Here is a 14,475-nt window from a genome sequence, read left to right on the forward strand (position 1 = left end):
GCCACGTGTGAAATCAGATCTGTGATTCTTTTTCTAAATGCAAAGACAGTTAAACCAACTCATGGCAAATCTGCGAGGTTTACAGACAAAATGCTGTGAGTGATTCAATGGTTAGAAGATGGGTCAGACAGTTCACTGAAGGATGTAACCAAATGCACAATGAAGAATGAAGTGGATGCCCATCTGTGGTTACTGATGAACTGGTTCACACAATTGAAGAGAAGATTAAGCACAACCGTGGGTTTACACTTAGTGCCATTTCTATGGAAGTCCCACAAATATCATGATCACTAATTCATGAAATTGTTACTGAAAAACTGAAATTTCTAAAACTTTGCTCACTTTGGGTACCCAAAATTCTTACTGCACAACGCAAAGAAACAACGAATGGGCAGTGCACTTCAGTTTTTGACACGCTACAATGAAGAAGGCGATGGTTTTCTTTCTTGGATAATCACAGGGGATAAAAATTGGGTATTGTATGACACCCCTGAAACAAAAGAGCAATCAGTGGAATGGAGGCACACTTAATCTCCAATGAAAAGTCATGAGCACTGTTTTTTGGGTCAGAAAAGACATTTTGCTGGTTGATTTCTTACCACGAGGACAAACAATCAATGCACATGGTTACGGCGAGACCATTAAGAAATTGTGCCATGCAATACAGAAGCAGTGCCGAGGATTACTGTCAAAAGGTGTTTTTTTCCATGATAATGCCCTACGACTTATCTTAAAAGCTAGATTAAGAAAAGACAAACCTACATTTCTAGCATTTGTAGACTTAGAGAAAGCTTTTGACAATGTTGACTGGAATACTCTCTTTCAAATTCTGAAGGTGGCAGGGGTAAAATACAGGGAGCGCAAGGCTATTTACAATTTGTACAGAAACCAGATGGCAGTTATAAGAGTCGAGGGACATGAAAGGGAAGCAGTGGTTGGGAAGGGAGTGAGACAGGGCTGTAGCCTCTCCCCAATGTTATTCAATCTGTATATTGAGCAAGCAGTGAAGGAAACAAAAGAAAAATTTGGAGTAGGAATTAAAATCCATGGAGAAGAAATAAAAACGTTGAGGTTCGCCGATGACATCGTAATTCTGTCAGAGACAGCAAAGGACTTGGAAGAGCAGTTGAACGGAATGGATAGTGTCGTGAAGGGAGGATATAAGATGAACATCAACAAAAGCAAAATGAGGATAATGGAATGTAGTCGAATTAAGTCGGGTGATGCTGAGGGAATTAGATTAGGAGATGAGACACTTAAAGTAGTAAAGGAATTTAGCTATTTGGGGAGCAAAATAACTGATGATGGTCGAAGTAGAGAGGATATAAAATGTAGACTGGCAATGGCAAGGGAAGCCTTTCTCAAGAAGAGAAATTTGTTAACATCTAGTATAGATTTAAGTGTCAGGAAACCGTTTCTGAAAGTTTTTGTATGGAGTGTAGCCATGTATGGAAGTGAGACATGGACAATAAATAGTTTAGACAAGAAGAGAATAGAAGCTTTCAAAATGTGGTGCTACAGGAGAATGCTGAAGATTAGATGGGTAGATCACATAACTAATGAGGAGGTATTGAATAGGATTGGGGAGAAGAGAAGTTTGTGGCACAAGTTGACTAGAAGAATGGATCGGTTGGTAGGACATGTTCTGAGGCATCAAGGGATCACCAATTTAGTATTGGAGGGCAGTGTGGAGGGTAAAAATCGTAGAGGGAGACCAAGAGATTAATACACTAAGCAGATTCATAAGGATGTAGGTTGCAGTAGGTACTGGGAAATGAAGAAGCTTGCACAGGATAGAGTAGCATGGAGAGCTGCATCAAACCAGTCTCAGGACTGAAGACCACAACAACAACAACAACAACAACAATGCCCAACCTCACACGGCGAATGTGATCAAACATCTCCTACGGGAATTTCACTGGGACGGGTTTGATCATCCTCTGTAGAGCCTGGACCTCGCTCCTAGTGACTTTATTCTCTTCTTGCACTAAAATCTGTCCTTTGTCGTTAACACTTCAACAATGATGACAAGCTGGAAGAACATGTTACCGCATGGTTGATTACACAGGCAGCAACCTTCAATGAAGAAAGCATAAAATAAACTTGTGCCACACAATGACAAGTGCCTACAAAATTTCAGAAGCTATGTACAATAGTTGTTAACAGTTTTAGATTTTTGTACAATAAATATTTTTATCTGTATCCGTACAAGTTTGTTTTATATAACCAAATGGAACTTACTTTGAGGACATACCTCGTATATGCTTCTACATTCTCACACTTGTCCTCTAGACATTCCTGCTTAGCCACTTTTGCACTTCCTGTCCATCTCATTTTTGAGACATGTGTATTCCTTTCGCCTGCTTCATTTACTGTATTTTTACATTTTATCCTTTGATCAATTAAATTTGATATCTCTTGTGTTACCCAAGGATTTTTACTAGCCCTTGTCTGGCCTTCACTATTTCATCTCTCAGAGATACCCATTCTTCTTCTACTGTATTCCTTTCCCTTATTCTTGTCACTTGTTCTCCAACACTCCATACGAAACTCTCTACAACCACTGAAACATGGTTCCTAAATCTAGGTCTTACCATTATATAATGAATCTGAAACCTTCTGGTGTCTCCAGATCTCTTCCACGTATACAGCCTTCTTTCACGATTCTTAAACCAGGTGTTAGCTGTCAAAGTTATGCTCTGCGCAAAATTCTACCAGACTGTTTCCTTTTTCATTCCTTACCCTCAGTCGATATTCATCTACTACTCTTCCTTCTCTTCCTTTTCCTACTATTGGATTCCAATCCTCCATGACTATTACATTTTCATCTCCCTTAACTATTTGGATAATTTCTTTTATCTCATCATACATTTCTTCAATCTCTTCATCATCTGCGGAGCTAGTTGGCATACAAACTTTTAGTACTGTGGTAGGTGCGGGCTTAACGCTTATCTTGGCTACAAAATGCGTTCACTACGTTGATCATAGTAGCTTTTCCACATTCCTACTTTTTTATTCGTTATTAAAACTGTTCCTGTATTAGCCTTGTTTGATTTTGAATTTATAACCTTCTATTCACCAGAGCAGAAGTCTTGTTCCTCCTGCCACCGAAATTCACTAATTCCCACTATATATAACTTTTACCTATCCATTTCCCTTTTTAAATTTTCTAACCTACCTGCACGATTAAGGGATCTCACATTTCACACTCCAATCTGTAGAACGCCAGTTTTGTTTCTCCTGATAACGACATACTCATGAGTAATCCCCACCTGGAGATCTGAATGGGGGACTATTTGACCTCCAGAATATTTTACCCAAGTGGATGCCATCATCATTTAACCATACAGTAAAGCTCCATGCCCTTGGGAAACATTATGGCTGTGGTTTTCCCTTGCTTTCTGTCACTGTGATCTTTTACTTAGAAAACTGCTCAAGCACCAAAAGTGCATAGACAGGAATGTACCTTGCTGGAACAATAACCTGGAACTGTAAAGTACACAGGTAAGAAGACTGTTAAACCTTGCAAGAAGGAAAGGACAATGGACAAAATATCATGAGCCCCACACCGAATATAATCTTGTGCTTAAGCAAGCAAATCTACCATCCTGGAAGGTATTCTTTGAGCAGGAGGAAGATACAGCTACTTGCACCGGACTTCACAAGATCACCAGATAATCAAATAATCCAAGAGGTGCTCTACGGAAGAGCGATGGTGAGGAGACAAAGACAGTGAACAAGATACTTGATGTGCTCCTCAAGAATCACTTCCCTCAGTACACTCTGGCAGACAGATTATGATTCAGTCCCTGAGAGGCACTTGGTTTACAGATAAAGGAAGAACTGAGAATCTATCAGAAAATGTATTGATATAAAAGATTTCCAGTGGATGGTTGGAACATTTTAACCTTGCAAATCATCAGGTCCAGATGGAATATTTCAGCCCTACTGGAAAAAGTAGGAGAGAGTTTAATTAAACTCCTATGTAGCCTGTTTAGGGTTATCCTAGCATCAGAAATCATTCCTAACCTACATCTATGCTGCTTGGAAAACAGTGAGGATTGTTTTCATTCCGAAGCCAGAGTGAACTTATTACCAAGGCCAAGGATATGAGACCAGTCAGTCTCTCCTTCTTTCTTTTAAAGACATTAGAAAAACTCATTAATGCGCACATTAACGAAAGGAGGCTAAGGTTTCTCCACACATAAACCGACAACCATGTCAACCAGGCAACTCATGCAAACAACACTTCATCAACTTCTTGGGAAGTTGGAGAGTGTGCTATACTTTTACAAAATTGCTCTCTGCATCTTCTGCATAAAGAAGTGGCTTTTAGCAATACAACTTTCGAATCTATGTGGTCACAGATGCAGAAGAGCATGGCATTGAGAGCACCGTATATAGATAAAGACTATGTTGAACAGAAGAAAGGAAGAGCCCACTATGATGAATGAAAAAATGGTGATGAACACCATCCGAGGATGTCCACAAGGAGGGGTTCTCCCCCCACTACTGTGGAACCTAGTTGTGAATGAACTCACTGAAGAACTAAATAACAGAGAGAACTTTTGCTTTTTGGTACAGGCAATAGTGGGCACGGAGTGTTGTTGTTTTTATCTCTCTGTTCAAATCAAAGTATCTAACAGCCTACTGAGGCACCTGCTGATAATGATGACAGAGGAAATCAGTGGAAGCTTGAGATTGACAAACCTGACACGGCCAAGAACTTCCTGAAGCATTTATTCAACAATGTCACCACAAAAAACTGGGTTCGCATATTGTGAGGATGTTACTAAACTTTGAATCATTCAATAAAGTTATTCTGAAAAGCATTCAAGTCATGGGAAAAAAGAATGCCTGAAATACTTAGCCATGTAATAACACCAAGAAGAAACAGGGTGTAATGATTATGGCATGATTGGTCTGAAATGTGTTCTACATTATTCATCTCAAAGTCCATTAATGTACCGAACTTGAGAAATATGACAGACCCTTCTCACTAGTAACTTAAGTTCATTGCTGCATGACTATTTGGACTCCCGTGCCTACGAAAGCACAGCATATAATAAAATATGAGGTAAGTAAATCTGTTTTGCTTCTCTTCTGGGACAGTCAGCTATCCACTGAAAACAGAACATACAAGTTTTGTCTATTACGTGTTTCTCTGAAGACTGTGAGATCATAGTTGCAGTTTTAATTACCTGGTTGGAAGTGGAGTGTGTTTTAAATGAAAGATTTCTTTGTCAAGAGCACTATTTTATTTAGATAGATAGTGAATAAAATATATGTTTTCAATGCTTCCATATTCTACAGTCAGATCAATCAGACTTGCCATGTTAACACTTGTGAAGGACAGTCTTATACACATCAGTACAATCTGAAACATAAATAATGGTTCTCTAGTGATACCTGCCAGCCATAAATCTTCCTTAACCTCCCTGGGAATTTGGGCAACAGTCAAAGCAGAGAAAATTTTCAGCAACCGTCCAGATTTCCAGAGTAAAACTGGAAGTCTCTACCAGAATAGATTTATTGTTTCTTTCTTTCTTTATTTATGTGTGTGAGTGTGTATTTTAATAACTGTGATTCAAAGTATCTTGTTTCTATATATAAAAACAAGAAATAATGATTATTTGGAATGAGCACTTCTCTCTTCATCTGTTGACCCAAATGAACTTATTGCTTCACTTAGGGAAAAAAGTTCATAATGTAGTTAGCACATATGGCACACAAATTCATTATTTTTTAATCATAGACATCAATTGGGACATTCGAACAGTATGATTTCAATTTTCTTTAAAGTTGTATATACGCAGAATGTACTAAGATACTTATTTATATCTGTATGTGTGTGTGTGTGTGTGTGTGTGTGTGTGTGTGTGTGTGTGTGTGTGTGTGTGTGTGTGCATATACATATAATGGTACATGAGGAACAACAACATTTAATGACAATATGTACACCAACTAAGGAAAACAATTTTTAAGGAACTTGTTTCTATGCTTAAAGGAAATATAATACAAGAAAATGACAGAACAACAAAATATCACGGTTTTGTGCCACCAAATTTTAGGGAATGTATATGCAGCTCATAAGTATACGTGGCACAGTGAAATCTATGATACATAAGGAACACATACATATTATAAATTGACATAACTCTCCCAGTACTATTTTGCTCACTGAACAGTCATACTTCTCACAATCCACATCATTGGAATGTAGTTTAATATTATCATGAATAGAGAAATCATAACAAAAAGCTTCCGTTGCTCTGTCTCTTTTTTTCCTCTCAGTATAAACAATGCGAGTTCTATAGCGCTTATGAATTTATATTTTACCAGACTCCAGCAGAATTAAAGCTCAATTCAAACAACTTATTATTTTCCTTTTTAAATATTTCTGTATATTTAAATTATAAATATAAAAGCTTTTAAAGATTTGTGTATATATAAATTATAAATATAAAGGTAACAAAAACAGATTTATGATTACATGACATATGGCAAATATAAAATTAAACAATGACTTCTGAAGAAAGTATTTCTTAATCTAATTTCAAATGTACATGATACATCAATATTTTTGATCAAAAGTGGCGAGATTGATCAATGTGATGGGACACTTCAGCGGGGAAAGAAATATCTGCATATCCATGTGTTCCTGGAAAAAAAAAGACCATACTTTCAAACATTCTGTGCATCTGATCTTATAAAATAATATTTGACTAGTACATATTGTTTCTACAGGGGAAAATTGTGAGTTAAACAATATAGGAAGAAAATAAATTGTACATTTGACAATATTACGAAAAGGGTAAACTGCTACTCACCATACAGTGGAGTTGAGTCACAGACAGGAATGACAAAAAGACTGCTAAATACGTAAGCTTTTGGCCAAAAGGCCTTCTTCTGAAGTAGACAACTCGCCCCCCCCCCCCCCTCCTCCCACACACACACACACACACACACACACACACACACACACACACAGGTCTCGGCAGCCAGAAACAGTGGGCAGTGAGTGTGAATTGTCTATTTCAGGAGAAGGCCTTTTGGCTGAAAACTTACTCATCTAACAGTTAACAGTTTCCCTCCCCCCTGTCCACGACTATACATCTTCACAATAAGACTCTTTTCATAAAATTGCCATTTTTCCATTCTGGATTTTCCATTGTTTAAAATTTTGCATTTGTTAATATAATAATGGAAAAAACTTTGACAGAACATAAATGACAGGTCATATTGCTCCTGATGATATTATTTACCCAATTCTGTGAATTTTTGTGAAATTCACTTTTTTTTAAATCCCTCATTCTTGAAAATTGGTTTGCAAGAGTCTGTAGTTTTGCTTCCACTAATGATCCTCGTGATTCTCTTCTGCATTATAAAAGTGCAAAGGGCAGCAAGAGAATTTCCCAGAATATTACATCATATTTTAGGTGAGCCTGTATATATGCATGCCATGCACTTATTCCCATTTTCTGACTAGTGCATGCTTGCAGCACAGTCACTGCACAGTAGCCAGTAAATATTATAATGTTTACCTGGTCAATACATTCATTCCATTTCCGGTTATCTTGCAACCACAAAGACAGGAACTTGAATTCTGTGTTTGTTTTTATTGGTCGGTTATTTACTGTTATAAGTGATTGAGAGGGGTTTGTGTTTTGTGTGTTGTAGAAGTTCAATGAAACAGTCTTCTGAGTGTTGATGAGCAATTTGTTGAACATAGCCCAGTTGCCCACCTGGCTAGCCGTGCAGTCTAATGTGCTGCTTCCTGAGGGGGAAGACATACCAGTCCCCGGCACGAATCCAACTGGGGGATTAGTGTCAAGATCCGGGTGTGCCGGCCAGCCTGTAGTAGGTTTTTAAGGTGGTTTCCCAATTGCCTCGGCAAGTGTGGGCTGGATCGTCTTATTCCACCTCAGTTACACTATGTCGGTGGCTGCTGAGCAAACACTGTCTCCACATATGCGTACACCTTAATTACTCAATTACTCTACCACAGCAAACATTTGAGTTTGCACTTCTCTGGTACGAGACATTCCCGGAGGGGGATGGGGGGTGAACCGCATAATAATCCTGGGTTCGGTGTGGGGTGGCGTTTGGGTGGGTGGACTGCTGTGGCCTGTTGTGGGATTGTGGACCACTGAGGGCTATGGGGGGGTCAAAGCCTCTCCGTCGTTTCTAGGTATCCAGTTTAATACACGATACCCCAAGTTGCTGAGTTGTTCTACACCTACATCTACAAGACACTGTATACTACATGGCAAAGGATATGTCCCAATGTACCTGTTATTGGAGGTTTTTCCCCATTCCATTCACATGTGGATAGCAGGGAGAATGAGTGTTTAAATGCATCTGTCTGTGCTGTAATTAATCTGATCATGTCCTCACGATCCCTATGGGTGTGATACATATGTAGGTTGGAACTTAACACTGCTGTGGAGACACTATGCAATGGAATCTACTATTGTCGCTGATAGCACATGTTTTTGACATACCTACCTTACCTCCGAGCAAATGGACTTGCCTGTCCCACGTCACCGGCGTGCGCACAATCGAGGAAAACATGGTCACTTGTGAGCGAGCAGTCTAACATAACGGTGTCACTATGTTTTCGAAACAGGAACAACAGAGTTGGATCAAGATTGAATGTGCCAGAGGTCATACAGCACGACAGTGTCATCAAGGTCTTCATGAGGCAAGCAGTGAATCAGCACCATTGGGTAAAAGCCTTCAATACAGGTCGGCAGCCTGTGGCAGACATGCATCGGGCAGGTCATCCTAGCATCTCTGAAGAAGATGTGCATGCTGTTGCCGCGTTAGTTGACAGTGATCGACGCCATACGATTCATGAGCTTGTCCACAAAACCAGATTAGTGCATACGACTGTGCTTCGCATCCTGAAGGAATGCCTGGGCATGTGAAAAATTGCATCACAATGGGTTCCGCATGACTTGACAGAAATGGATGCGTTACGATGCTGCTCAGACGCACTTGGAGTGCTTTCTTATGCCATATTGTAACACTGTATGAGACATGGGCCACATTGTACGAGCCAAAACTGAACCGCCAATCCAACAAATGGTATCATCATGGGTCGCCTCGAAAACTGAAAGTGCGTCAGGGCACCAGTATGGTGATTCTTGTGTACGACTGTGATGGTCTTATCCTAATGCATTATGATCCTCCACAGCAGACAGTATTACTGTTCATTTTTCGAGCATCACCTATGACCAATTTTGCAAAAGAAGTGGCGACACTTTCTGTGCAACCCACCCATCATTTTGCATGACAATGTACGGGTGCATACAGCGCAAGCTGTGGCTGCTCTGTTCAGTCGATGGGACTGGGAAGTAATGTACCACCCACCATACTCCCTGGAATAAAGTCCTTGTGACTTTGATTTGATTCCGAAGATGAAGGAACCACTTCATGGCATTCGCTTCAGAAGTGTTCCGGAGATTCGACAGGCAGTAGACTGCTCCATTTGCACCAAGAGAACAGGCTCTCAAAAAAGGTATACTATGCCTTTCACATTGCTGGCAATGGGTTCTAGACAACACTGGTCACTACTTTGAAGGACAGTAACAGGTGCAAACATGTAACTCTTTTGTACTGGTTGTGAATAAATAGTTGCCACTATTTAAGTTCCAACCCTCCTTGTGGGTTGGGGTATATTTCTAGTCATAATTTCGGGGTGGCTATTGAAACTTCCTCCATTTCCCTAGTATTCTATCAATATACCAAAGTGCGCCACCTGCTTTACCCATGACTATGTGATCACTGAGTTTCATATCCCTACACAGTATTACACCCAGGTATTTCTATCAATTAACCAATTCCAACTGTGACTCAGTGATATTATAGTCATAGGATACCACATATTTAGTTTTGTCAAGTGCACAATTTTACATTTGTGAGCACTGGGAGCAAGTTGCCAATCTTTGCATCACATTGTAATCTTATCAATATCTCACTGAATATTTGTACAGCGTCTTTCAGACAGTACAGTGTAGATGACTGCATCATCTGCAAAAAAAGGCTGAGGCTACTATTAATATTGCCCACAAGGTCATTAATATACAACATGAACAGCAAGGGAGTCACAGCATACTTCCCTTGGGCAGTTCCCATGTTACTCCGACATCTGGTAATGATTCTCCAGCCGAAACAACATGCTTTGCCTTACCCAACAAGAAATCCTCAATACTGTCACAATTTTCACTTCATACTTCATGCAACTGAACTTTTCATAGTAAGTAAAGATGTGGCAATAAGTCAAATGCTTTTGGAAATTGAGGAATACTGCATCTCCCCAAACAGGCCTCGATCCATGGCTTTCAGTATATTATGTGAGACTTTTGGATTCACATGAACATTGTTTGCATGGTCCATGCTGGTTGGCACAGAGGGAATCATTTTGTTCAAGGTATCTCATTATGTTTGAACTTGGAATATGTGCTAAGATTCTACAACAAACGAATGACAAGGATACTGGATGGTCATTTTGTGCATGGCTTGTGGTACACACCTTGTAAACCGATGTGATATCTGCTTTCTTCCAGTTACTGGGCATGGTTTTTGTTTGAATGATGTATGAGAGATTGTAGTTAGAAGAAGAAATAACTCAGCTGTAAGTTCAGTATAGAATCTGATAGGTGTTCCATCAGATCCTGGAGCTTTGTTCACTTTTAACAGTTTCAGTTATTTCTCAATACCATTGACACTAATATCTACTTCACTCATCTTTTCAGTGGCACAAGAATAGGGACAATACTTCTGAATGTTCTTTCGAAAAGGGACATTTGAAATAGGATTTAAGCATTTCTGCTTTTGCTTTGCTACCCTCAATTTCAGTTTGTCTTGTACATGAGTGTAGTAGACACTAACTTTGTTACCATTAATAGCCCTTACATATGACCAGAATTTCTTTTTACATTGTGAGAGATTGTGACATAGGAATGTGTTTTTACCCCATTTGATATGTTTTCATCCCTGGGTAATTATTGTTTTCTTTCTCTTTTTTCTGCTATATTTTCAATACTGTTATATGAGTAGAATGTGGTGTATGTAAAGATGTTCCAAAAAATATGAAACTTTCCCCCTTTTAAATTTATTGTTCATATATTCCTTTTGGTTAGTCTGGTTGCACAGAATGCTAATTGAAAGTTATAGTTAACTGAAATTAGCATTATAGTTCAAAATGTGTAAAACTTTGTGAGCTAATCGGCATATTTCCATGTAATAACATATGCCACCGTACCATTCTAAAATTAAGTATTCCAATTGTCAAGTAACATACTTAATTTTGCCTGAAACTACCTTCCGAAATAATTAGATTTGTAGTTACAAGCTAGTATCATTTTTCATTGCACTTTTTGTCATAACCACTGTTAGATTCCGAACTCTGGCTATATACTTTCATTACTTTAATTTTTCTGGATGATATGATAGACAGCATTTAGTAATTAACTTACTAATTGATAATTTCATGTAATTTACTATGTTTTTCAATATGGCATTTATACATGTAAACAAGGGTATCCATATTGTGGAACAATAACAGTGTCCACATTCTTTTCTAAATTTCTAACCAGTAACATTACCTTTAAGTCAAAACACAACTAGCTTTTGTAGTCCATTTGAAATAGTAAAATCTAATCACTGCCAATTTTCAAAGCATCATGTAGTTTACAAAACACCTTTTTATTTGGTCCCAAAATTGGCAGTCTGCAGTCAGAATGTAGACTTTCTTCTGTCGAGGCTGTGTTGAAATACATAAAAGCATTCATATCTTGTGTCAAATTGTGTAAGAAATATTATAGAAACTGTGTTTGTATGCTGATCTGGAAACTACAGACTGTACCACACTGAATTATTGTACTTGGAGTGACAAACTTCACCACAGATATTGCTAATTATTCTGTGGGTTAGCCTGATACAGGCACTAATTACTTTTTATATCTAACAAACTGGTCACTGTCTCAATGGAAACAACTAATTGTGAATAACTATACAAATTAATGAAACTAATTGCTGAACTGTTAAGCCATGTACATTACTGAATAGAAAGCTTTCAATAATCAATAAGATTTTTGCAGTTCTATTTTATCTACAGACTGGAGATTGCCTACATCAGGTTAAGGACCTTCAAGGTTTTTCGATAGTATTCTGCTACAGTAATTATTGAAGGCCTCACGTGCTGCTCTCTAGACAGCCAAACAAGTTTCATTCAGTATCTCTATAGGTACAGCACTATGCATTGTTTTACATCTTTTATGCAAAAATCTCTACTTCTTTAGAAGTTTCTTTACAGTGACTGTGTACCACGGAGAGTCCCTCCCACCATGGAATCTCTTGCTGGGCACACATCTAACCAATGCATGGTCAAATATACTTTTAAACTTGAGCCATAGTTCTCTACATGTTCCTGTTTTGTGCTAAGAGTTTCAAGTTCCTCACTGAAACATGACATTGCTGCTTCTGTAACTAGATTAACATAATGTTTTCTACTTTTTTTAGTTCGACTTTGTACTTTGGTAATTATTATTGCTACTAGTGCCTCATGGTCACTGATGCCAGATTTGAAGTGAAGATCCTCAAAGAGGTCTGGTCTATTTGTTACCATTACATTTAATAATTTCCATCATGGGTGGGGTTCCGAACTATCTGTTCTATGTAGTTTTCAGAGAAGGCATTTAGCAAAGTTTCACAGCTTGTTTTTTCATGCTCATCACTAACAAAACTTTAATTATCCCAGCTGTTTGTTGGACAATTAAAGTCACCTCCAATACCTACAGTACAACTGGGAAACTTATGTACAAGCAAACTGAGGGTTTCTCTGAAGATTTCACTTACATCAGGAGGCGAGCCTGGCAGTTAGTAGAAGGATCCAATTACAATTTTAATTTTATGCCTATCACTGATACTAAGTTTTGCCTGAACAATCTCGCATGCCGCTCCAATTCCTACCTCGACGGATTCGAGTTTCATGTCTACTATAACCGACAGACCACCTCCCATTTCCCAGAAGCCCATTCCTTCATTATATGCTTACATTTTCTCCAAAATACCTTCTTGTTGTCAACTTCTGATTTCAAACATCTTCCTATACCTATTATTATGTGAACTTCGCTGCTTTTTAGTTGCACTTCAAACTCTGGCACTTTGTTATAAATGCTTCGGCACTTAACCACTTCGATTTTAATACTCTCACCTGTGTGGCGGGTATTTCTTTGTATCTTACATTCATATTATGGGTCTCCCATAGCTATCTTTATCTGGAATAGATGGAGTTGCCCAATCCAAAAAGAGCCTTGTATGCACTCTACAACAGACAGTTACCTGCGTAACAGCCTCTGATGTGCAGTGTACATCTGCTCCATTTAGAGGGTTCTCCACTGTATGGCACAAGTCCCAGAAATCACAGTCTAGCTTGTCACAGGACCTTTGCAGTCTCTGGTCCAAGACTTCCACTTGACTCAGAACCAAGGTGCCACAATCTGTTTTGTGGACATGCTACAGATTGTGAGCTTCATTGAAACTCCATGAGCAAGCCTGGTATTCTTCTCTGCCAGTTGTTGGAATGATACAAGTACGACTTTGAAACCTAGAAGACAAGCATTGCTTGTTCCAAGATGCATCGAAATCTTCAGTTGGTTGCGCCCTTTTCCCTCATAGGCTGCTGGCCTGTTTGTCATGTTGAATGAGGTCCCTAGGTTTACACACTGAGTGTACATGGTGTTCCTTACTCTCCCTTGTTGCATTTTCCTAGGGGGCACCATTACTTTCCTTACATTTGAACTGCTGATGGTTAATAGACCTTCCCTTTTATGTTTGCCTCCCCTCGACATGAGAGAGAGCATGTTTCTCAACTAGTGAAGTGAGTCTAATTGGCTCATTTTTGGTTTCAGTGGAAGATAGCAAATCTTAATTAGGGAGATGGACATAACATTCTGAGTTCTCCGAGTTGTTTGTCAGTGTACTTCATACCAACCTTCTGTGTGCCATTACTTAAGAACAACGTAATCCATTTGTATGCAAGTCCTCTGGTATGCTACATTTCAGTTTTTATCTGTTACACAGGGTGTCTGGAAATTCCCATTACAAAGTTCTAGGACTTGTAAAAGGGAGTGAATAGGTTCACTAGGCGACGACAGCTTCACACCATCCCATCGGCATGATGAAGAATGTATAGGGATTCATCAGACCATGCAAACATGTTTCCACACTACAACCATTTGAAAATATGTTAGTAACACAACCACTTTCACAAGTAACTGATTAGGCGTGACTCAGTACATCACTTGTTTTATTGTTCCACATATTAATAGCTAAAGAACTTGCTCATGTACTCATTGATGGGTTCTCTTCAATGTGATCCAGTAACTCCTTGGAGCACCATGGTCACACCTGCTGACGGTAAAGGTACCCTTTCTCAAAGCCATTGCATAATTGTGGTGAAAAGGC

The 14,475-nt window shown here is 38.9% G+C and overlaps 1 protein-coding gene across 1 annotated transcript in view; it reads right to left on the reverse strand.

Annotated features, from left to right (window-relative positions):
- Window positions 1-5,868: 5,868 nt before the first annotated feature.
- Window positions 5,869-14,475, reverse strand: part of LOC126412444 (E3 ubiquitin-protein ligase RNF103-like) — a 135,221-nt gene continuing 126,614 nt past the window's right edge. The window contains exon 11 of the mRNA XM_050082052.1: window positions 5,869-6,661. The gene's annotated coding sequence lies outside the window, so the exon portion shown is untranslated. The remainder of the gene's footprint in view (window positions 6,662-14,475) is intronic.

The sequence above is a fragment of the Schistocerca serialis genome, chromosome 1 (genome assembly GCF_023864345.2).
Source record: "Schistocerca serialis cubense isolate TAMUIC-IGC-003099 chromosome 1, iqSchSeri2.2, whole genome shotgun sequence".
Lineage (NCBI taxonomy): Eukaryota > Metazoa > Arthropoda > Insecta > Orthoptera > Acrididae > Schistocerca > Schistocerca serialis.